The sequence below is a fragment of the Syngnathoides biaculeatus genome, chromosome 18 (genome assembly GCF_019802595.1).
Source record: "Syngnathoides biaculeatus isolate LvHL_M chromosome 18, ASM1980259v1, whole genome shotgun sequence".
Classification (NCBI taxonomy): domain Eukaryota; kingdom Metazoa; phylum Chordata; class Actinopteri; order Syngnathiformes; family Syngnathidae; genus Syngnathoides; species Syngnathoides biaculeatus.
The window spans coordinates 13,675,125-13,699,403 of NC_084657.1; the positions used below are offsets into that span (position 1 = coordinate 13,675,125).

A 24,279-nucleotide genomic window follows, 5' to 3' on the forward strand; every position below is an offset into this window, starting at 1 on the left:
CCTTCCACTATCTTCACACTGTCAGTCTTTTTAAGCAATTAAAGTTAAATTCACACCTAGGAGAAAGGACACCGTTAGTTTTTATCACCTGTACTTTAACAGATAATATCAATGTTTGCATCTTATTAAAAAGGGAATCCTTGTTTGGGTGAATAATGAAGATTAAGGACGTGAAGTGTACTTTTTGCCGTCCATGTTGATACGAACACAAATTAAGTGAAACTTACTGCAGAATGATGATAATAGGCACCCCTTAAGTACAGAATAATGCAGCTCATTCATGGCGGTAGTACAGTCACGACATAAGGGAGGGGGACGTGGTGGGATTGCATTGCGAGAAAGGACACTTTGGGGGTGAAAAGAATGAGGAGGTCAAAGTTGATGGAGGGCAGCGCTTGTGCATTGTTTCCCCGAGCGTGCTCCAGTTCGAGCTGTCATCTCGGCTCTTTGTTGCAGCCTTGAGCACATGTGGGTGGGGGGCAGCTTTGCTCCCGGGGACCCACTGGTGGGAACTCTGGGGTCAGCGCTTTTTCCAAGCCGCTGGCTTTACAGTGGAAAAATTGCTCTACTGTACTTGTGCAATAGGCGTCGTGCCCAGTTTGAGTTGTCACTCTCCGGGGTGCCAGTGCAGACATTCCCCAACGCCTTATAATGCATTGAATCCAACGGTGTGCCCTGGGGGTCTGAAAGCTGTTGCTCGGGGTCAACAAAATCATTCGCAATAAATTCCTATGGTTTTAAGAAGGTGTATACCTAAATATGGAGAGACAGTTATTAAACATAAAAAAAAAAATCCTCATTTTGGATTATAATTGGGTACAAATAAAATGAACAGTCAATTTGTCATTTACGTGTGCTCTCCCATATAGCAAAGAAAGAGTCCAGCAGAAAATGGGGGTGGGAGGATGGCACGATGGCGACGCGAAGTGAATGTGTTTTGCGAAGCCGATCACTGACGTCGTTGATCAGATCGGCGAATTATGACATTCAAGCCGATCAACCAATCGACATAAGATGCTCATGATCGGATACCGATGTCACTGATCAAATCGGCATAAAGTCGAGCAAAAATATTTTGGAAGAAATCTTTTGTGTTGATAGCAGCAAAAAATTAACCACGGAAATTGATTGATCGCATAATTCACGACTGAATTTAAACATTCATGCATTGCCCTTGAGGGGAACTTTGACCTTCCCAACATGGCTGCCATGAAGGTACGTAGGTTGTCTGGGCTGCTCTTGTGTGCTGTGAACCCAGACTTCACAACTATGGCAGTAACTCCAAATAATAATAATAATAAAAAAAAAAATCCACCAGAAACAGAACTGTAGCATTTATGCCATTACACATACATTAATATTTGAATTTTCTCAAGTTTGTACTGAAACCAGGAAGTTGTTTTTACCTAATCAGAAATATCCACACTGCTCTACTTGTGCATGAAGTTGTTTGACTCTTTAGTAGGAATGTTCTATAATCCTCCTGACTCATTCACAACATTTTAGTGAAATGACCCCGTCCATATTTTTCGACATTTGCATTTGTTTTTCCAGTCCTCAGTCACAAGCCTTTGTGTTTGAATTCTCACATCCACTCTTGTTTATGCATTGCAAGGGAGTGACCAGTGTGGCGCGTCGTCTCCCCGCTGGCTCCGGGCTTGTCGCAGTGGGACAATTGTTGCACCGGCACTAGCACTCCCAGGACACGAGCGCGCACTGTTGTTAGCAACTTTCAAATGACGTCCCTCAGGCGCTTCCGAGCAGATGCTATGATGCAGAGCTGCGGCTTTGCTTGGCTCGCTTCGGTTTGATCATCTTTGTTTTCCATTATAAATAATATCAACAACGTCGATAAAAATTTAAATATTTATTTTGCTTACTCTTTTTTTTAAAAACTGTTTTCTTATTAGATTTAACTATCCTTTAAATCATCAATATTTCACAAGATTGTGAAATTAAGCAAAATTTTAGTAACAAAATTAGCCCCTGAAATTACTTTATGATGAATTTTTCTCACTTTATTCGTTTATCCTTTCAATAATAACAACTCCATATTAACCTACAATATGTAAACACAGTGAAAAGTCCACAACCAGTGATTTCCCAAATTTAAGACCTCAACCAAAAGTTTCGTTAAAAACATGAACGTTTTTTTTCCATTAGTTTAATTATGCGTTACTTTTCAGCCTATAACCAATAACCCGCGACTTTTTTCACACGCATACGGTGATGCGACTAATTTGTACATTTTTTTTTCTAACGGCCGAAAGGGGGCACTCGAGCGGAAAAGATAAGAGTGAGACCGGTGGAATATGTGTGCCGAGGAAGTGACTTTTACCGATCCGGCCCTGTTAGCGCTGCGCTAGCGTGTTACTGCCGTGTCCCAGTGATTTTTACTAATATGTTTTTTTTTTTTTAGCTGGCCATGTTAGCCCGGCGGAGCTAGCGTTAAACTCTCTGTACCGTCTTTCTATGTAAATATCTCGTGTTTCAATGTCTGCTTCAACGTGGACACTTGCGGCTTTTACACGGCTACGGCCTATGTATGTACCAAATGGTATTTCCTTTACAAATGTACTGGGTGAGGTTTATAGCCAGGTGCGCTTTGGAGGATGGGAATTACGGTAATCCTGAGGTCTTGGTTTAGTCAGTAGATCCCAGAATCCTCCACATCCTCACTCCGCCATCTTGGACGGGGGACGGGACAGTACAACAGGGCAAAATGTACACGTCAGGGCGTGAACTAGTCACATATGATGTGTGTAGAAACAAGTCTGTCCATTAGGACCTCGTGCTGATGTTCCTACCACAACCGACCTTAGTCCATGACTCCCTCTCACTATTGAGGAATAACATACTGATTGCCTCCTAATTTCGTTAACTTGACTGAGATACTTTCAAACGGGAAAAAAAAAAAAAGATCAGTGTATCAACGCTGACCTTTCCATTCACAGAAATGGCGCTGTCGTTCGCAAATGCGAGCGGCAATAAATATCCGGCTTGATATCGCTGCTGAAATGGAATTGTTTGCTCTGCTGCCATTACAGGAAAAAGGTCAGCACTGATAACTGACATTGAGCTTCTGTGTGCCCACGTAAGCGTAGACCGTTCTTCTATGACATTTTGTCGCATTTTTTTTTTCTTTTCACGAGGAACAGCTGATTTGTGGAGGATGGTTAGCGTTTACTTTGCAATTATATCTTTTTTTAAATGCCTTGGTTCATTTATAATTCAGACGTTTTGATGTGTTTGAGGTTATTAGTGGACCGTGACCAGAGAGAAAATTACCCTTACTTGTAATTATGTATTTCTCTAAGTGCAAGTGTCGCTTTATGTGAAATCACGCACAAGACGGTGAGAGAATGAAAGGGGGGGAAAAAATAAATTACATTTTGCAATTGGGATTTTAAGGCCACCGTGACCACGTGCAACATATTGATAACTGCCAAGTAAATGGCTGCCATTAACGCCTACTTTGAAAAATGCCGTGAAAACCTTTCACGACTTCGGCTGTGCTGACGACAATGAAATTGATGATAACCGGTTTGGGGTTGGGGGTGTGGATGGTGGGGAATAAAAAAAATCAGTTTTGACCAGTTACTCTAATTCAGTTGAATGTGTTCAAAATTAAAATGATCAATCATTAATGATGAATATTCATCTAGATGTGGAATTAGTGGTACCTCGTTCAGTCATGTGAACAAACTTGAGTATTTGCAACATGTGAAATATTAATAGGAATTAAAAATTAAACAGAACCTGCACTAGGAAGGTTTCTTTTTTTATTTGTCTTGTTGTTTTGAAACATTGAAATGTGGCTAATATCTTTATTTAGGCCTCCTTAGCTTTAAATTCTCGAGTTTTGCCAAATTTATATTTTATTAAACAGTTTGGTGTGCAAAGACTCTCAAAACTCATTTAGCAGCATTTGATTAGATATCATTGATCAGCAACAAGGAAAATGATCATTCGATTCATTGCAGTTGATGTGACGTATACTGGGTGAGTGAATATAGGAATGTTTTGAAACATCAAATTGTGGTGCAGGTTCTCGGCTACAGTTTAGCGGAAAGTGCTCTCACAGGTACATATGAATGCAGTTTTACCTTAGTCCTTGTTTTTACTTTAGACTGGTTAAAACTAAGTACTGTATAGGATACCTTGATAGATATTTAATTTCACCTTTTCCAAAAATTCTTGAATGGTTATTAGATTGAATCGGCTTCAACAATAACAAGTTAATGGTCGCTTTTATGGGTATCGTTTTTGAGAGAACCTTTCTGAACTCCTGCTGTGACAACGATTGTAGATTTTCCCCATCAAATTGTGTCCACTGTTGCTGGTGTTGGTGTAACATTTAATCGATCATTTGACAACAAATCAATTAGGAAATCAACAAGTATTTTTTATTGTTTAGTCATCTTTAGAGAACTTCTTTAACCTAATTGTCTAAATCCTTGAAATGTCAGCCTCTTAATATTTAAAAACCTGCACATTTCAGTTGTCCCTCATGAAAGCAGGCTGATTATTATTATTTTTTAAAATCAAAATAGACATTTGCAAACATTACATTTGATCAGCATTTTTGTCCATTTTCTGACGTGGACCAAATCAGAAATCCAATCATAATCAACTTATCTTTGTACATTGTCTTCTCTCTCAATTTGAAATACCGGTGGTGGTCCCGTTTTTGAATGACATGATGGAAATAAGAGTTTGAAAAAACCTGATTCATTGATGATTCTCAAACAATCTATTGACACATTAATCAGATATCAAAATATTGGTTAGTTAGCATTGTTACTTATCAATTAATCAGTATGTAACAGCTTTCTAATACTTTCTTTCCATAATTTTGACTTCTGCATTCCACCATTTTGTCGCCATGTTTAATAATGAGCTGCTAGATTTGCGACAAACCTGTTAGTACCCTCAAAAGAATCTTTTTACAGCTTTTCTGGTGAAAGAAATCACCTCAAGAGGGAAAATTTAAATTGGCATCGCAGAAAAACAGCAGACGTTGGTTTTCACTGAATTAATATTTCATTTGTAGCCATCAGCAGCAGGCTTAGTCGCTCTCAAATAAATGCTCGGGAACAGACACGGCATTGCTATTTTGAGCTCTAAACATGACCCTGTTAGAGACCGTGTCGGAAGTTCCCAGGCAGTGGAAGTTATACTTGGACCATAATGTCCATCCCCTGGGGATTTGCTTCCCACTGTTTATTGCCTACAGATGGAAGTCAAATAACACAAAAGTTACTTTTTTTCCTTTTTAAACAGTTTAATACTTGGTATGCTACAGTCTGTTATTTAACAGTGTTGGAATAATAAATGCATTGAATTCATTACATAATGGGTAGTTTCGGAGTTGCAATTTTGTGGTGCAACCGCAATGTTGACTATGACACAGTCCCGAGTATTGTTTTAATTGTCAGCATGGGGGTTGGTGGAGTCGCTAAACCTTTTATTCTTCGGACCAGCCCTCCCACAACCCATGTGAGGATAAGCCGCTTGGAAAATCAATGGATAGAATAAATGACTCATTTGAACTGACTCATCAGTGAGTCAGTCAGTTTGACTGTATTCTTGTACTTTAATACTTTTAATATTGTATAGTGAAACCCCTTTTATCATGTTGATCCACACCCATATATATATATATATATATATATATATATATATATGTTGTAAAATTTATTTATTTGTAATCACATTTTAAACACGTTTAAACTTATTGAGACACTTATTTCTGGGTTCTCACTCACACAGTTCTCCAAAGTGTACGCAGAATTTTACTTTATAAAACAACTATCAAATATTGTATTGTATTTCAAAATCAAATGGTTCAACCAAGTTAACTCTAAAGCTGCTGCCTTGATGCTAACACAATGCTAAACACCATAGACAGGCTAACAGAGAATCGCATAGATGTCACTGTATTTGTAAACTTTCTTGCAAGTGCTATTTTAGACCACAAGGAGCATCATTGCATACAGTAAAAGATAAACATTGTATATGTAAACAGCGGAATGTTCAAACAAACGGTAAACTTTCGCACACTACACTGATGGCTGTATAAAGACATAGATAGGTCAGGTTCTTAAATATACTGTGTGTTCAGTTCAAAATTGTTTGGTACCATCCTATAAGGCAAAAATCATAGCCATGCGAGTCATGATGCTTTTCACAACTCTGAATTAAAATCCTATGCATATTTGTGGCCACCCATGAAAGCGCGTCGGATTTCATTTACCGGGTGTTTATTGTTTATTGGTATAGGACGTAGCAGTGCATTGCAAAGCTCCATTTCCTAAATCATTGTGGCTCTTTTCATTGTTTTTCATGACGGCAATTATTTTCAAGCAGTGCACCATAAAATTACCGTTAAAATTGTTTCATGACACGACACTGGGGCGGGATGGGGGGTACTAAGATGTGCCCATGTGTCTTACTTCTCCTGAACGGATAATGGAAATCTTCCCTCGCGTTACACAAAAGACAGCAAATGGAGCTCAACAAATAGTGACAAGCGTGTACAATACTGCAGTGAACATCTGCCGCCTGACGTCGGAGTTGTTTACTCTCTACGTTACGCCGTTCACTAAAATGTACCCCTTTGCCTTTTTCGAATTAGTCACTACCATGTAAGTGACTAATTTGTAGTATTTTTAAGACAACAATGGTTGTCAAATGCAGGCTGATGGAAATATTGTGACAGGCCATTTCCTGTATGCATGATTTGAACCAAATAGTAATGTTTGTAAAGACAAAATTCACGCTAATATAATTGTATTTTTTTTTTTTTTTGGGCTGATGAAAATAGGTTGCTTTTTTTGTAATATTATTATCATTTACTAAATTTAAGATAATGTAATTAAATAAAAATTAATGTAGAAATTAGGGCTGCAAGTAAAGATTTTAAACTTAATTTATTTTATTTTATTTTTTATTAATCCTTGAATCATTTCAGGGTGTACCCCACCTCCTGCCGAAGATAGCTGGGTCAGGCTCCACCGCTCCCGCTACCCTTGTGAGGATAAGTGGATTCGATAATCGTGGATTAACTGATTAGTTAGATAAATGATTTGTTGTCGGTGATTTTGATAATTGAATGATTGTACAATAATCGATGAATCTAGTTGAAACATTTAACAAATGTTCAGGCTAGAAATTTCTGGCAAAGATTAAAAATTCAAGTTTAGATAAATGCCAAACATTTTTTTGCCCCTTTTCCCAAGATAACATGAGAATCTTAATGATAAAATTAAAACTGATGTAAAGATTTTGCATTAGCTTTTCGCAAATGCTATGTTCGTATCTACAGCCACTGTGTACAATTTGCCTTTCCAAGGGTGGATTGTTTCTGCCTTGACGGAAGACTCCTTTCGTCTCTCTTTTCAGTTCAGTCTGTTCTTTTTACTCTGACAGTATTTATTTTGCATTTTGTGTGTCTTTATATCGTGCGGAACATTTACTAGCTTTTCAGAAAAAGAATTGTCACTCTTCCCTCCACCGCTCTATGCGCTACATATTTGCTACGTGACTGGAGGCTAATCAAGCTACTTGAATCAGCGCTGCACTCTTCGCTGAGTTCAAGGCGCTGCGGCGTGTTGTCATTAGCGTAACCCCCGCGGGCTGAATGTTCTGCGCGAGGACTACTTCCTGAGCCACGGCTAGCCCCAGTGCTTAGTGGACAAAGCCGCCAGTGTGAGGATAATTTCAGGTCGTTTGCCTGGCCTGTTTAGCATGGGGATCATGGCTTGGCCTTACTTTAACAGACTTAATTACCCTGACAGCCTCCAGCCCGCGACCCTGAATTTATTATCTTGAACGGAGTCCTTGAGTCCGGAGAGGGTGACCAAAGCGAAAACAGTACTTGCGCCAAACCAACAGGTCAATGATCTCCAATCTATTTCACGAATGCAGTGGTACTTTGGTGAACACGTGCCACAAATTGTTTGGGGTGTTTGTTTTTTTCCGAGTAGTGAGACGTTGCTCGGTCAATTCTTATCTCCTGATTGCTTTTGCTTTGTGTTGCAATCCAACCTTTTACTTCCAAGTGCAAGAGTTTCACATCGACCCGAGTTGGAACGGATTCTTGGCATTTCAGTTCATTTCAATGCCAAAAATGTATTTAAGATCCAAGTATACTTTGCTTGGTCTCCAAACGGATTAAAATTGTACATCAGGGTACCACTGTATCTACAGTACTTTCAGAGTGGACATTAGTGTCTTTCTCACTGCAGTGACATTTGCTTGTTAACCGGGGCAAAGGGAAGTGAAGGTTTCCTGCCGTACAGTCCTAATTGCTCCTGTGATGCCACGGAGTTAAAAGGGAGAGAGCAGCAATTCAATAATTAATCAGCAAAGGAAAGAAGTCAAGTTATGCTGTTTTACTGATTATTTGCCATCTTTTGTTAACCTGCGATCGTTATAATTGCTGCTGCTTCAGGAGTGTGTGATTTTGTTGTCTTTTTGTCATGTTGACCATAATCTGACAGATTTTTTTAGAGCAGGGACCAGAGTATCACAGTAATTCACAAATTGTTAGTCATATTTTTGCCATGACAATCTAGAAATTGCGTGACAATTGGTAACCGGGTTCCTTCTAACACCCGATATGAAAAAATGTAGTGTTTGAGGCCGAAAGTGAAATTATGATTATAGTTGGACCTTTGGCAGTCAAAATTTTAACCGTTTATTGTTCTTTCTTTCCAAATTATTGTTTTTATTTCACAATACCGAACAAAGCACCCACGTTTTCATTGGTCCTTGAGCAGTTCCAATTAAATTTGTCTTGAAGTATCTTTATCATCCTTCAAACTGATTTCCCTTATTCGGCCATAGCATAGCAATTGAAATTCCATTTCTTTTCCGCGCTCAAGCAGTTCAAATTGAAATTGTCTTGTCAATTTTATCTTTTGTTGTTCTTTCAGTTCTGCCTAAATTTCTAAATTATTTGGCCAGAGCATGTCAAATGACCCTTTTTGATTTTAGTTCACATATGACCAAGGAAAGAGGGAGGGGGGGGGGGGGGGCATGTGAGGCCTGAGGTGAAATTAGGTTGTTTCTCTTTGGCGTTTTGGCAGTCACACATTTTCTAATCAATTCACCAGACCGACTCCACACAATTTTACGTGCTGCTGTTTAGGCGTTTATGAAAACAATTGTTCGGTTACCACACTTCTTGGCACCGTTGTATAGTTTAAATGTGCAATTCCCTTTGTGAGCATAATAACCTTCTGAAAATAATGTGCAGCCCTTTTCCGTGTATGGATGCTTTAAACGCCTCCTTCTCGCGTTTGTTTAAAGTCAGCATATTATGAAAATGAACATCTTGAGGCGGCAATGCCAAATGAGCAAGCAAGACCGGCCTTGTTTTTTTTTTTTTTTTTTCCTCTTCTCTTTACATCTTTTGCCACCACAACATTGCGAGTGAAGCTGATCTGAGCACTTTGCTCCGATTATAGCTTACTGCGACTAGACCGTAACTGTCATCTAATAGTGGAATCCTGTGGAATTAAATGGAACCTTGAGAACATCGAGGATTGCTCAAGTGTACTAGTCTAATTGCATGAAGATGATTGATAAAAATAAACAAATATTTTGGGCTACATTTTCACGTCGATTCAGTTCACTTATGAATTGCAGTTTAATTTTATAATAACAGTTACTCTTGTTTTTAGAGATGCTTTTCAAAATATAAAAGCACGTTTTGATGACACAAACCAGCTTTGGGCTGCCCATCCAAAATCTTTTGAAAATTTTATCAAGAGGAGTTTTTTTTCCCCAAGGTCATTTCAAATTTGCCTTCTGATTTCTGCGTAGAACAGTTTAAATTCGGTCACATTCAAATTTTGTGTTATTGATAGGGATACCATTTCTTTTTTTTTCCCAGACAAAGTACAAATACATAGATTTGAGTACTTGGTGAGACCAAATACCAATACTTGGCAATCCCATTACGCCTTAAAATGGTCTCTTTCCGCACATTTCACTTCATTGTAACTTGCAACACAGGTTATTTCAGATATAAAAAGAATCACACCTCAAGCATTATCATAATCATTGTCATAAGTTTGCTTATGTCTTAACTCGACATGCAGTGCCACAGCGCATCAGTGGCAAGCCGGCTTAGCAACTGGAGCACAGCTCCCTGAGCCGAGCGGAAGATGGTTCTCGAGAAACTCGGGCCGATCCTCAGGCATAATAACTTTCAAGTGGAGGTGACATGCCCGTAAGGTATCGGTGTCGTAATATCAGGGACATTTTTGCTCTTTAGATTTAGCTTTTTGCTGGGTTTTAAAAATGTGTCTTACATTGCAGTATTCAGGACATACTCCACTTTGTCTGATTTGCTGTCAATCTTCTTCTCGTCTTTTCTGGAAGTGACTTTCTTCAGGCTTTTGATTGGGGGGAAAAACAAATAAGGGTTAACAGTGGAAAGCATCTGGAATCTTGTCAATGCTCCCCCAAGAATAGTTTATTTCAGTGTGGAATGAAACCGTTAGGAGCTTGCCTTCAAAGTGAATATGGATCAGAAGGTTTTCTTGGACTGATCGAAGGCGTGAGAGAGTCAAGGGGGGGTTGTGTGACGAGCAAAACAAGTGTCTTTGTATCAAAGTCTGAATGTGTGAGTGGCAGGCGCTGTCCTATATTTAAGAAAAAGCCAATATGCATAATGGACCGTATGTGCTATCAGCGAGGCAGCGTGACAATAATAGATGAAGTGCTCAAATTCAGGCATCAGCACTTTGGCAAACAATGAGCCAGTTGAGGAAAAAGGTAATGGAGACTGCAAAATTGCAGAAAGAGCAGCGAGATAATGGGGCGATACAGTATATATATTTTTTTTTAATGCAAAAAGGCATCGGGAAACAAGAAAAGTGTCACTTTTGTAACATTTTTAGCGCATTTATTCAGCTGCTTTGGCTGGATATGAATAACTGCATCGATTATTTTTCCACTTGGAGGCAAAATTGCTTTTTGAACTTCAAACAAGGGAAAGATTGTAAACACAGATGAATTAAATTAACGTCAGAACCTGGGATGAGGAATCACAGAATTGATCTTTTGGAATTTGGTTGATTGTTGATTTATTAATCAGGTTTTTTTTGTTAAGGTATCGATCATAACACCCAAGCCTCCATTTTTAAGAAGAAATTAGTCTTTTAAAACATTTTAAAGCTGCCTAAAGGGAATGTGTGAAGGTTTTTGTTTTTTTTCTAAATAATTATTAATGTTCCTACAGCATCTTTCTGTGGTCTTTCATGTGCTGACCTTGAATGGACAATTCATTTGATATTTGCAACAAGGCTTTAATGGAAACGAACAGTCAATGCAAACAGGAGCTCGTGCCACGCATGGCAGTGGACCCGAGCGCATTTGTGACAAAACAAGGGTGAAGTGTGCTAGTTGAAGGCTTGCTGATGTTTATGCCAAAATTCACCGTTCTGCCTAGTAGTGAGTGACACTGAAGCGGGTCGCTCAAGCACGTCTGCCCCGACACGCCGCCGTATGGCCGGGTTATGTAAAGCTGAAGGGGCTAATCGAGTGACCACGTCCAATACAAAATGTATTACGGTGCATTTGCGCCTGACAGGGATTGATGGTATACATTACTTGTGAGAAATTGGGGTGGGATGGGTGGCAGATGGGGTGGTAGGGTGCGGCGGCAAAGTGCCGGCGAATTTCCGAGTGCGGGCGAGCTTTTGGGACAGATTGGAGGCATTTGTCTGATTTGCACGTGAAATTGTCGTCATTTGTCCCTTTTATATTTTACTCTGCACTCAAAATGGAAGCCTTGAAATGGAGCATATTTTGGAAAATTGACATTTTAATGGCCTATTTACAAATCTCTGAAGTGCCTGCCCTCCCATCAATTGTGAAATTACAGCATCCAAGTAAATCCTTTGAGGGCTATTTATATGATAACTCCCCCTGCACCAGCTTCTTCACCCAATGACTTGAAAGCTAAGCTTGGGGAAGATTGTTCTGTCGCCAGCAATAGACGCACTACAGAACACTGTCTGAAACACTATGTTAAAGCCAAATAATATAAAGTTAAAGGTTTGAACCTATAGTGGCCGTGTAACCAGTAACTCACAGTTGAAAAATGTACGGGTGTGGTCAGTCATGTTCGCAGATAGAAAGTTCCGGGTGTGATTAGGGATGGAATCTCAAGACCTTAAAATAACTTACTGAGTTGTTATACCCGAGTATGTAGTTGTTACCTAATACCATAATCATAATTTATTGACACTGGACAGAGACAGACATTTTTTAAAGAGGTCAATAGACATTAAATTTCAAAACTAAATATTCATATCGTCAAATCATTTTATTTCATCATGATGTATTGTTATCTCTCGTAATTTACGGAGCTATCTAGTGTCAATCCGTTGATGAAAGCTAAAAGTAGATTATCTACATCTTCCTAAAGCATGTAGAAGGGAAAAGTTTTCAACTTCAAGATAACACAGTACCACAAGGGAAAATAACATATATATATATACATATATATATGATATATTAACAGACTAGTCTAACATTAGAACTTAGATCAAGTCAAAGTAAATATTATAGATATCTCATACTCATTATAGATACTGTGTTTTATCAGCATAAATGTTTTCAATGTAACTCAGGGGTGCCCAGATTTTTTTCCCCCCAAGATCCACTTTTCAAGCAGCCAGCCGCGACTGCCATACAAAGGAGGCCGGCTTGCTAGAACGCGCCTTTAAGTGCACACTCGACGTATTGACCACACCTGAATCAAGCGACGAGGTGGATGATAGTCTTAACGTCTTTTTTTTTGGGCACACTACCACACGATCAAGCGAAACTGCCTCGTGATCGCTGCATTGAGCACCCCTGGTGTAACTGAATTTCCTTTGACATGGCTCATGATGTTGATGACTTTCGACGTAAATGCGCTTGCAGTATGTGAAGCACCTCAGAACATGCGCTTTTGGCATCACTTCCGTACATGCTCAGTACGGTTAACTTGCACTTCCTGTTTCCAGGTGAATACTGATTTTAGGATCAGGCTTGATTTGTTACCAACGTTTATGAAAATAAGCGACAACTTACAATATCTATTTTTTCTACCCCTAACAAATTTTACACGTGTGATTTTTTTCATGCTCGACTGTGCAGATTTGCAAGCGCGATGGCGCACCGGCGTGATCGCGCCCGTCGAATGTAAGGGACAGCGTGTAACCCAAATTTGTAGGCAAGTTGGACCACACTGTCAAGACAGTAACCTAAAGTAATAATATAAAAAGACAAGTGTCGTGAGCATGTCTTCTTTCTAGCACTTTAGACTGTAATATACACTTGCAAAGGTAAAACTATGTGCTCCAGAATATAAATAGAGGTGAATGTCAACAAAGGTCATAAAAATGGGCAAGGGCTGCAGCTATCGGAATATTTTTACGATTGAGCAATCTGCTGAAGGAGTAAATGTATAAAAATGGATTTTCCATGAATAAACAACAATACTAATACAGGATGCAATCACAAATGTGCCTGTGAGATGACATTTTACACTGTGGTACCCGTGACTTTGAGTGGGAGTGGTTTTAAAACGTGGGGCTCGGCCTGGTGAGCGACGTGGGCGTTACAGGCTGAGTTGAGTTGGCTGTTGTTGGCTCGGGTTAGCGGCTGGCTGTTAACTGATATCCAATCAGCATGTTGAGTGTGTGGGTATTGTGTATGAATGGCCTTATAATATTCCTTTTATTGCTTCAACCTTTCTTCATCGGGGTAATCGCCTCAGCCCAATCTCTAATGGTTTATACAAATTTGATGTTTGGTACCAAACTATACCACTTATCGGAAACCCAAAGGTGTTTATTTAAAGAGATTTAATTTAAGAACGTCTGTTAATTCTGCATAATTCATGAGAAGGTGACCTCACCCTTTACTCGCCTTAGTTCCACTAGACTGCCGAAGGAGAAGGATTCATGGACGCATTAGCTCATTCAGCTTTCCAGAAGAGTGACTGGCAGTTTTTCGACAAGGACGCTATGGATTACTTAACGCTTTAAAGCATGTCACCGGTAGGCGTGCTGCTGCTGCCAATTAAATGAAGTCAGAAGGTGAAGAGTATTCGTGCCCCGGCTGCCCACTGACGCCAGCAATGACGAAGTCGCTCCGTTTAAAATACTTTTCACCTTGGGCCCTGTTAGCGAGTGCGTGTTATCGTTAGTGATTGTGTGTGTGTGTCCTCTGCTCAGACTCACCATCAATGAATGCAAATATTTTATTACAGGGATGCAAGCCCATTCATTCACTCACTCGGTTTTAGGATTAAAGACCTTAAAGACTAACCCTAACCCTGAACACCTGACGAACTTCCGTGCACTTTGTGTTCTTTTTTTCAACACTCTTCAACGCAAATGCTGTGTAATTATTTCACATTTTATGTGAAACGCTTGACCGCGAGAGCAGGAGGAATGAATGTTCAAGCTCTTACTTACAAACGACTCAACTTTTTGAGCTTGAATTCTTTTAACGAATGTCCGTTTTTATATGTACATTGTGATTTAGACCAATATCTCTGCCGGTATTTATACAACATGCTGTTTGCTTTTTTTTAAAAAAAAACAAAACAAATTTTAACAAGTGGATTTACAAAACACAACCTTATTCTCACAATATGGAATTAAGTGCAATCAAAATGAAATGTAAAATAGCCTTCAATAAAATGAAGTTAACTGCATGTGTAAAACAAGCTCCATTGGAAAATTTCCACAATGTCACAATATTGTACTCGTTTGCGGATTAGCACATAAACAGCTACACACTTTCCTCCCCCCTTCTACCTGAAGGACCTGCTCAAGTGCTGAACTTTTCTTTCCCCCGGAAAAATGAGCAAAACTCCCGTTAGATCACAGGCGCCCAAAAAAAATAAGCGTTGTCGCAGTGTCTCGATGACATTTCACAGTGGACCTGTCATTTGAAATGTCGGGAAAAGTAAAGTATGACTACAAAAGAATGAAACAAACTTATTCTCGTCTTTCTGATGTTTCATGTCTGGACGGCTTTGCAGTTTTCATGGGTTGCGGTTTTGAATAAGAATGAGTAGGAGCGAGAACCTCACGATCGATCAATCCATTTGCTGACTACCAACCTCCCGCTGATGCTTTGACCTGAATAACCTTATGTTTGTTTTCGGTAACAGTGTCCCATGGAATTGTAATCATCTCGCTATAGTAAAGCAATTGTTTGAGTTCCAAGACCTGATATTCATCCCTGAAAGCTAATCTGTCCATTTACATTGCCTTTGCATTGGCAGATATGCAGGGTCATCTTCTGATCCGAGGACACTCAATTCTAAGGGCGCAAACATTATTCGAATAACCCTACTACAAAAAACAAAATGCCCCAAAGCTATGCTGTGATCATTTTTCCACACAAACAAATTTTAATGCAGTCGCTCCGTGTCGTTGGTGTGATGCTGGAGAGCTAGAAGGAAACTGACTGTAAAAGAAAAGCGAGAGTTCCAAGTTTGGGATCATTTCATACTTAACAGAGAAGCTAAACTGCAATAACCGATGACAGCAGCATGCCTACGATTGCCAGCGCAAGGTGACAGACGGATGTAAGCTGATTTTTAAAGAGGCCTCCCATCCTTGGAATTCGCCATTGGGTCACATGAACCATGGTAGTGTATAGTCAGCCATAAAGTCAGTTCTGGACTGGGAGTTTTTGATCTTCATCTTCAAACATTAAAGGCACAAATAATGCATCTTATATGCTTTATTAATTGCATTCAACTTGAAATATTTACTTATTCACATGACATTTGTAGTACGTCCTCAAATCAGTCTGTATCGTTGTGCTATCCATTTGAAACTTCCTGGTTTTTCGCCCGACAAGACTTTTGGCCTGGCCTAAACAAATGTTCAAAACCTTTCGTTTCTTACATATCGGGCCGGCGTGTGTGGGTTGAAATTTTCTTTCAAAGCCTGTGATATTTCAATCCATCTCTTGCATACAAACTACTTATTTTCCTTCCTTAGGGCATAGCTTTAACCCTTCATCTTCCTTGCATCATAATCGTTCTTGATTCCCGAATTCGCTGGCAGTTCTGTAACGCAACAAGGATGGATGACTTTATTTATCAGGGCTGATGTTTTGCAAACACTCCGTGGCCCATTAGCCACTAGCTCCTCACAGAGTCTGTAGGTGAGTTTAACCTTGAGCAAAAGGGTTGTGTTGCAAGACGCTGTAACCCTGCCAAGGGGCATCGTCAGCTCGCCGCGCTACAGTAAACGGGCTGTGTCGCTCTCATCCGGCTGTTTTTAAATGGAAGTGACCTGAGTTGGAAGGCTGCAGAAAAAGGCGGGCAAGAGTTAATACAGACCAGAGGGCTGCTCGTGGTGAGGCTGTTGGTTTTAAGCCACATGTCCTTTCGCCACGCCACATATTGTTTTCTTGTTGTTTGACACGTCATTCGTCATCCGTTTATTATATTGAATGGTGCCTGCAGGTTTTCTGCGTTTCACTGGCCCAAGAGATGCTTTCTGCATCACCAAATTTTGCACATTTTCTTTTGTATTTATTTTTACGAGTAAAATGCACAGCTATAGCTGGAGTGCCGCCAAAGTAATGTAATTTGAGTTCAGGGGCCACATTTATCCAGTTTGATCTCAGGTGGGCCGGCCAGTACACTTTTGGCCTAATAGCCTATAAATAATGATGATTTTTTGACAATTTATGGGGTGTAAAAATCCATTCATCCATTTTCTGAGCTGTTTGTCCTCACAAGGGTGGCAGGAGTGCTGGGATCTAGCCTATATATTTTTTTTTTCAATCCTCCAGGTGCGCAAACCATTGTGGCTTGTAGGTCAGGTGACACCATTCTTGACATGGCAATAATCATGCCTTTAGTGGAAATACAGCTTGAGGTATAGATCAGAGGCTGCTCTGGTCACTGCCCCGAGTTTGGCACAAAAACAAGACCGACTCATCACGTCCTGCTCAATTTATAGCCCACAGGCACGCTTGTGACATTTCTCCGTTATAGGATACGTCGCCGAAGAAATACTAATTATGAGGCGGCGGCGGGGTTATTTTTCTGAGGACGTTCCACTTTTTACATCAAGCGCTCTGTCCTCATCATGCAAAGCAGAAAATTGGCTACGAGGCCCCAACTTTTGACTTTATTCACGACCTGTAGGCGACATGCGGAGATGCACACCATGCCATAACAATGGCAGATAGGAAGGAGGTGTGTGCGCCTGGTATGTGTGGGTTTGGGGAGCATTGTGCTAGAGGGGTTTATCTTAGTCATGGTAATTGGTTTTGCTGGTGTGGAAGTCGGATCATTCGAGAAAACCTCATTCAGTCTGACTCCGTCCCATTTATCTGCCTGGAAGGCTGCAGGGGTGGAAAGGGTGAGGATGGGGGGGGAACCAGCCAGGGAGAGAGGAAGGAAAGAGTTGCTAGTGCTGCAGCAAATGCATTTTCATACAAAGGCTTGGGAAAAGTGAGCATCTCTGAAGCTACAATCTGACGCCAGCATAGAGTGAAAGATAGCGAGCTCTCTCTGTTGTCCTTAAATCTCCTCTCCATTTTGCACTTTTTATTTTTTGTCTTTTTTTTTGTACTGAAGCCAGAAAAGGAACGCTAGAGTTTTTGCTTCATATTCCCAAAAGATCCTTATGCATATTTCAGTTTTTTGTTTTGTTGCACTAACTGTTCTGCAATATTACCTCCAAGCTGCAACACAATTGAGGTGATTTGGTTGATTTACAAAACAAAAAATCCAGCTGAGATGAATTACATTTGGAGTAATTTGTTCCAGAGTTGCAGTCATAAAGCATTTAACTCCACAGCCAATGTTTTAAAGTACCATCCATCCATCCATTATGTGAGCCCCTTATCCTCACAAGGGTCGCGGGAATGCCGCAGCCTATCCCAGCTATGTGGCCAGGAGTTGGGGTACACCATGGAGTAGTTTACAGCCAGTTGTAGGGCATAGAGCAACAACCATTCCCACTCACAATCACACCTAAGGGCAATTTAGAGTCGCCAATTAATGCATATTTTTGCAATGTGGGAGGAAACCGAAGTGCCTAGAGAAAACCCACACAGGCTAACTAACGACTAAACAGTCGCTCCACCGTGCCACCGTTCTCAAGGACACGTTTTCGTCTTTTTCGCGTTTTGTGAAGTAACCCGAATTTGTACACACCGTCAGTTGGAATGTGACGTAGGTGATCTATAACCTACAGTATGTGAACACAGTAGTAAAGTCACAGTTGTGGTAAAAACCTTGTATGAAAAACGGTTCTATCCAATGAATATGAAACTTAAACAAATGTAAAACAATCAGCAGGAGTTACTTTGTTTGAAAAATGAGCTCGTAACTATTGCACAGGTGTGAAATAAAATCAATGCTGAATGGAAACGTTAAAACATTGCTTTAACACCCAAAGCACAGTAGTAAGAAGCTAAACTTGCAGTCTGTATCGTTAGATCACTTCTTCTTTCTTTCGGCTTGTCCCTTTCGGGGTCGCCACAGCGTGTCATCTCAGATGAACGCACATATATATTTGGCACAATTTTTACGCCGGATGCCCTTCCTGACGCAACCCTTCTCAGGGAGTGGAGGCCCCAGTGGGATACGAACCCACAACCCCTGGTTTACCAAACCAGTGCTCTAACCACTGAGCTACAGGGCCTCCTGTATCGTTAGATCACTACGCCTTGTTAATAACAAAACAAAATAAAACAAAAACAAACCCCAAAAAATTTTGAGCTAAGACTGATAGTCCTAACAAGCCAAAAACAAGATGCAAATAAACCTTCAACAGCGCTAATCACGGTTTAAGACCGTATGACGACAGAATCAGAATCAGCTTTAACGGCCAAGTACGTAACAACACACAAAGAATTTGTCTCCGGCAGTCTGTGCCGTCCTGGTTCACTTCTAGGAGTCAAAGTTGTGCAAATATGCATCGGTTTTCTAGCATTTAGAGCAATTAGAGTGTGTCAACCCCCCACATTGTTCATCACCAACTGTCATGGCACTAAAACACTCGCTATTGCTAGAAGGAGTTGATGCTAGCTGTAAAACGTTTCATGAGCTATGTCGCCACACTTTACGACAATTGACATTTTTCTTTTACCTAGACTTTTTATCCAAACTCAAAGCTATACCAACTTTGAAGTGAACTTTCTACTTTTATAAAACTTAACCTGGTAAGGTTTTTTTGAGGTAGGGGTGGGGTAGGGATGGAATCTTAAATAAGTAACTTGACATACACGCATTAGCAGAAATCATCTGTTTTAGATGAGATCAATAAAGGGAAAATCCTGAAGTCCCATTTTCACTATGTATTGTCCAAATGTCATCCGCCAAAGGATCCCAATGCATCCTCCAGGTTTTTAATAGCCGATCATAAAGCAGATGAATAAACATTATGTCATGGAGCCCATAGTGTAGAGTTTGACAGTCTGGCAGGAATGTTGCTGAGTAGCCAAGGCCGGTATCTCCCACAATGTGTAGTCTGTAGTTATTTGAATTTGTGGCTACTGGTTCTTGGGTCCTTTGCAGAAATACTGTCACCGCTAGCAGATGGATATTCTGGAACACATCGTTTAAGAGGTGAAACGTTGGTTTATAGCCCCTATGTGTTGAGGCTTGAGCAGACTACAAGGCCTGTAGTCATTGAGTGATGTTACCAGGGAATGTTGTTGTTTTTTTTTGTTTTTTTTTTTTTTGTCCTAGTGGCTTAAAAGTAGCTTTTTCAGCAAGTAGCCAAACTACAAACTGTCTTAGAATAAACATCTGAACTTCTACGATTCACCACAATCAGTTCTGGTGGGCAGCTGATTTAGATCATGTATATGCCATGAGGGATCACACCTGTCAATATCCCAATATTTTTTCCCAACAACTACCGCAACAACTATACTGCAATACTTTCCCCGTGATAATGTTCTTGACATAATGTAAAAAAAAAAAGAAAAGAAATCCAAGCAAATCTCTCTGAAAGTGAAATTGTGTAGTTTGGCAGCTCTGTTTCTGCTAGGTCAGATGCTAAACACGGTAATAACGGTATTTACACTATAAAATGGTAATGGTGCAAGGAACTTTTCTTTAAATCCTGGTTTACAAGCAAACCATAATCCTGGTTTACAAGTAAACCATATAGTTTCATCCTGCCTTTCATCATGCCACTGCTATGTCAGATGATGAACCCGGTAGTAACGATCATCACATGAAATGATAACATTAAGAGGAAGATTTTTATCATCATGCAGCAGCCATTTTCATTTTTATGCTGCTGCTGGATCAGACACTAAACTGTAGCCACAATAATTGCCCTTTCAAACAGCAACCGTGAAAGAAACGTTATTTTCGTTAGTCTTTTTCAGCCATATTTTAGATGTAACTGTCACTTCCTTTTCAGTTTCGGGATATTATTCTGGGTTCCTACCCTTTCACGCCAACAAGACCTCAGACCAGCCAGGTGGAAATCTTGGAGGTATATCGTGAAGAGTTTTGCAGACTTCTAGCGCCCCATTTGCCGGAATTCTTCCAAAGTTAGCGTAATGCTGCTGACCCTTGACACTCCCAAAGGACTAGGCTAGCTCACAAAGAGCTAATGCAAGAGATATTTTGGACCCAATTGGAATTTCAGCGATAAAACCCGCTCAAGATCCCATTTCAAGCCAGTATTGCAAAAATATCAATAAATGTACTGCGCCGTTGCGGTTGATCACGCTGTTTTTGAGGTTTTGGGTGGAATAAAAGAGTTCTCAGTGGACAGAAATGAGCTGATGAATTTTTTATGCTTCTTGGCACCCGTACAGCATTCTGCAAATAGCACCGCAGCACTCATTGCGTGCAAGAAATCGCAAACGTGGAATCTGGCTGAGCTATTTTCGATTTTTAAACGCTTATTCTGTCGCGCTAACGGAGAAATTATGATGAGTCCATTGAAATGGTGTGCGTCGTTCAAGATGCAGACGACCACATAACTTAAAAACTATCAGAGGTTTCATAGCATGTAGTAGAACTCCCCACTTTCATGAATGTGAAATAATGCCGTGGTACATTGAGATACAAGTTTCATGCGTTCCGTGACCACACTTGTAACTGAGAACGACGTCTCAAATCGTGTACGTAGTATGTACGGAAAGGAATGGAAATGCCAGAAATAAATTTCAGCCTGTCCTAGGAAATATATATGGAATCAGTGGTTAAAGCATCACGTTTTTTTTTTTACCTTTGAGAAGGGAGCACTTTCAGAACAACCGATTAACAAATCATGCATTGACATAGATGAACAAAAATACCGTTTTGTTGTGGTAAACAATTTTCAGACCAATTAGATCATTTCCTGTGTCACTTACTACATGATAAACTGTGGCAAGTCTCTACTCTGAGATATATTGTTTTCTGATTGTAAGGTGGAGGTTTTTGTCTTAAGTGAAAGATGTACTGAATAACTATTGCGGGCACGGCGTCTATTAGAGGGATTGCCGCCATTTGAGAAAATACAGTCAGTTAATTGCCATCCGCAGCTACGTTCAACCCCGCCTGAAAGCACCCCTCTGAAAATTAAATTGATCGAATGAATTAGCAATAGCGAAATTCAATTTGGTAATCTTGGAACTTTTAAATGGGCAAAGCATCTTTTAAGGCCACAAAGCATTACGGCGGTGGGATGACAGATTAGGGTCCCATTACTCAACATTTGTTATTCAATAAATCATTAATGGCCTCCATGAATAGCTGAAGTGATGGACTCGAGCTGCGCCGAGCTTGCACACCAGTCGGCGTTGCTGATGCATCACAATCTGCGGGAGAATGTGTGAGTATGGTGTGGGTGGGGGCGTGTGGGGGAAGGGGGGGGGCAACCATGCGCAGCGCTCCCTGATGCAATGCATTATGTATAGCTTTTTGGCTGTTGACGTGCAGCTTCTACCACCGTCGGTACTGCTGCATCATGGCTTTATGACAGTTTTGTAAGCTTAGACACCGGCGCGCTCGATTGTTCCTCTTTAACAGCGTTTTTACATTTCAAAACAGCCATTTTAAGGGGGCTGTTAGCCACCTTTATGGGTCGCTGTAATTTACAAAATGCAATTTTTTTTTTTTTCCAAAAAAAACTTTAAAGAGTGAGCCTTTAGTGGATTGACGAGTCGCCATTCACAAATTACAGTATCAGGAAAACCTTGGTTCACAAATGAGACTCTTCACAATGACATTTGTAAACTAAAAATTTCAAAGAAATATAGCCTTGGACAGTCACGGATTCAACCTGGAACGCTCAGTGCTTTTTTTTTCCTTTTTTTTTTAAAGCTCTAACTTAGCTTTAAATATGCATCCCGAGAAAGTGAAAGATGATGTCGTTCTTGGGGGCTGGAACAAATTAATTGTAAAAGTACTTCAGTTTCCAGTGATTCTGCTTTATGTATTTCTTTGGTCCTATTTCTGTATTGGTAAAAGATGCCACAAAGATTACGCCGATTCCCGAGCTAGTAGGAAAGTAGAAGTTGGTGTCAAAGAAGTACAATATGTTTAGGTGTTGTGTTTTGACTTTGTGTCAAGGAGGTGCAGTTAAGTTTAGCCTGGGTTGTCAACAGGAGATACGGACAGTCTTTGCCATATTCACAGTTCCTATGCATTTTTACAAAACTAAAATAATCTGTAAACCATTTATCTTTATGGCTAAAATGAGTTTGAAATATTAAAGTGTGTTGGGATTATGAATTGTCGGTTTATTTACTGCATTTTTATCAAACCAAGTTCTGCTTACTATATATTGGCTTATTCTCTTTAAACATTTCTTTGTCACACAACGTTAAAGGGAAAAAAATGAAACACAGCATTAAGCATTTTAAGTAGGTGGAAATGATCAACACAATATTTGTTTGACATTTAAGGCAAATTTATTCTACATGTTAAGAATTTAATGACATTTAATTGGCGACATTTTATTTTCTCCACTCTTGACAATGCTGACTTAATTTTTTGTTACCATGGCAAATGTCGGCAGCGCATGAGACAAATGGGTACTAAATGCCATTACTACAAGCCAAAAAAAAAAAGTTAGTGCCAGGATTTGATTTTCACTCATGGAGGCAGCACTTCATCCCCACGCAAATTAAAATTGTCAAATCTACATTTACACTCTCCTACCCCCGCCCCATCATGGCAATACTTTTTTGGTACTTTTTCCCCTTTGAGGCGTTCAACCTTCCGCTGTAACACAAAATGGAGACAGGAGACTAACCTTTCCTAAACGTATAATTTTTCCTTTTGTCGCTTAGCCTGTGTCAATTATCACACTCCTCTTGTACAATGTTTTTCGAGATCAATATGTCCGGAGGAATAACGCCGTTGAGCACCGTATCGACATCCGTAGGCAGACGCCGCTCCCGTTTGGGGAAAAATGAATAAAATTGCCGCCGCCGCCGTACAGTCGGTACAGCGCCGACCCTCCCCTCCGTCACCCCGCCTCTCGGGGGTCGGTGACGCATCGCTGTGGGGGTCTTGGTTGTCACCCAGGCAACTAGCGTCAGAGCTGAAACAACCTCAGGCAGGGAGCCCGGCTGTGACACTGACCCCCCACCCCTCACCAGACCGATCCCCGTCCTCCATTCGCAGCCTCCCTCGCACCATCACTCATGGCTTCTTAGTAGTTGAAAGCACTTCCCTTGCATCATAGCATGTCAAGGAAACTGCCATTTCCAAAGAGCCATCAGCGGCATCTGCCACTGTTGAAGCACAAGATGATGGACACACTGACGGGCACGAAAAGCGTCCTGGCAACCGTATGTCATCACCACATGCTTATTTTACTCGATTTCTACTATTTTTTTTTTCTTTTCTTTTGGGTTGGTCAGCATTTATTTTGCGCAGGGGGTTACTTGGCGTGTGGCGGAAAGAGATATTTGTACACACTTGGTGAAAGGAAACAACAAAAGTAGAATCATAATTCAGAATAATTCAGTTCTTCAAAATACCGAGGTGAAAGGTTTTGATTTTGAAGTGTGGGTGTACATGGGGCAAAGACTCTCCATAACTTCCACTAACAAGAGATTTTAAAGGGTCAATGTATCACTTGGACATACTTCCTTGACGCTATTTACTGCACTGTTTTTCTAGTAGCCAGGGCTTTTCTCGTGGCATTTTCACAATATAGAAATGATTTTCCCTGAATGTTTGGAGGCGGCACGGTGGGTCACTTGGTAAAGCGTTGGCCTCACAGTTCCGAGGCCCCAGGTTCAATCCCGGCCCCACCTGTG

The 24,279-nt window shown here is 40.4% G+C and overlaps 1 protein-coding gene across 2 annotated transcripts in view; it reads left to right on the plus strand.

The window, feature by feature from the left end:
• Window positions 1–24,279, plus strand: part of cadm1a (cell adhesion molecule 1a) — a 288,068-nt gene that overhangs the window by 29,953 nt on the left and 233,836 nt on the right. The gene's annotated exons all lie outside the window — the stretch shown is intronic.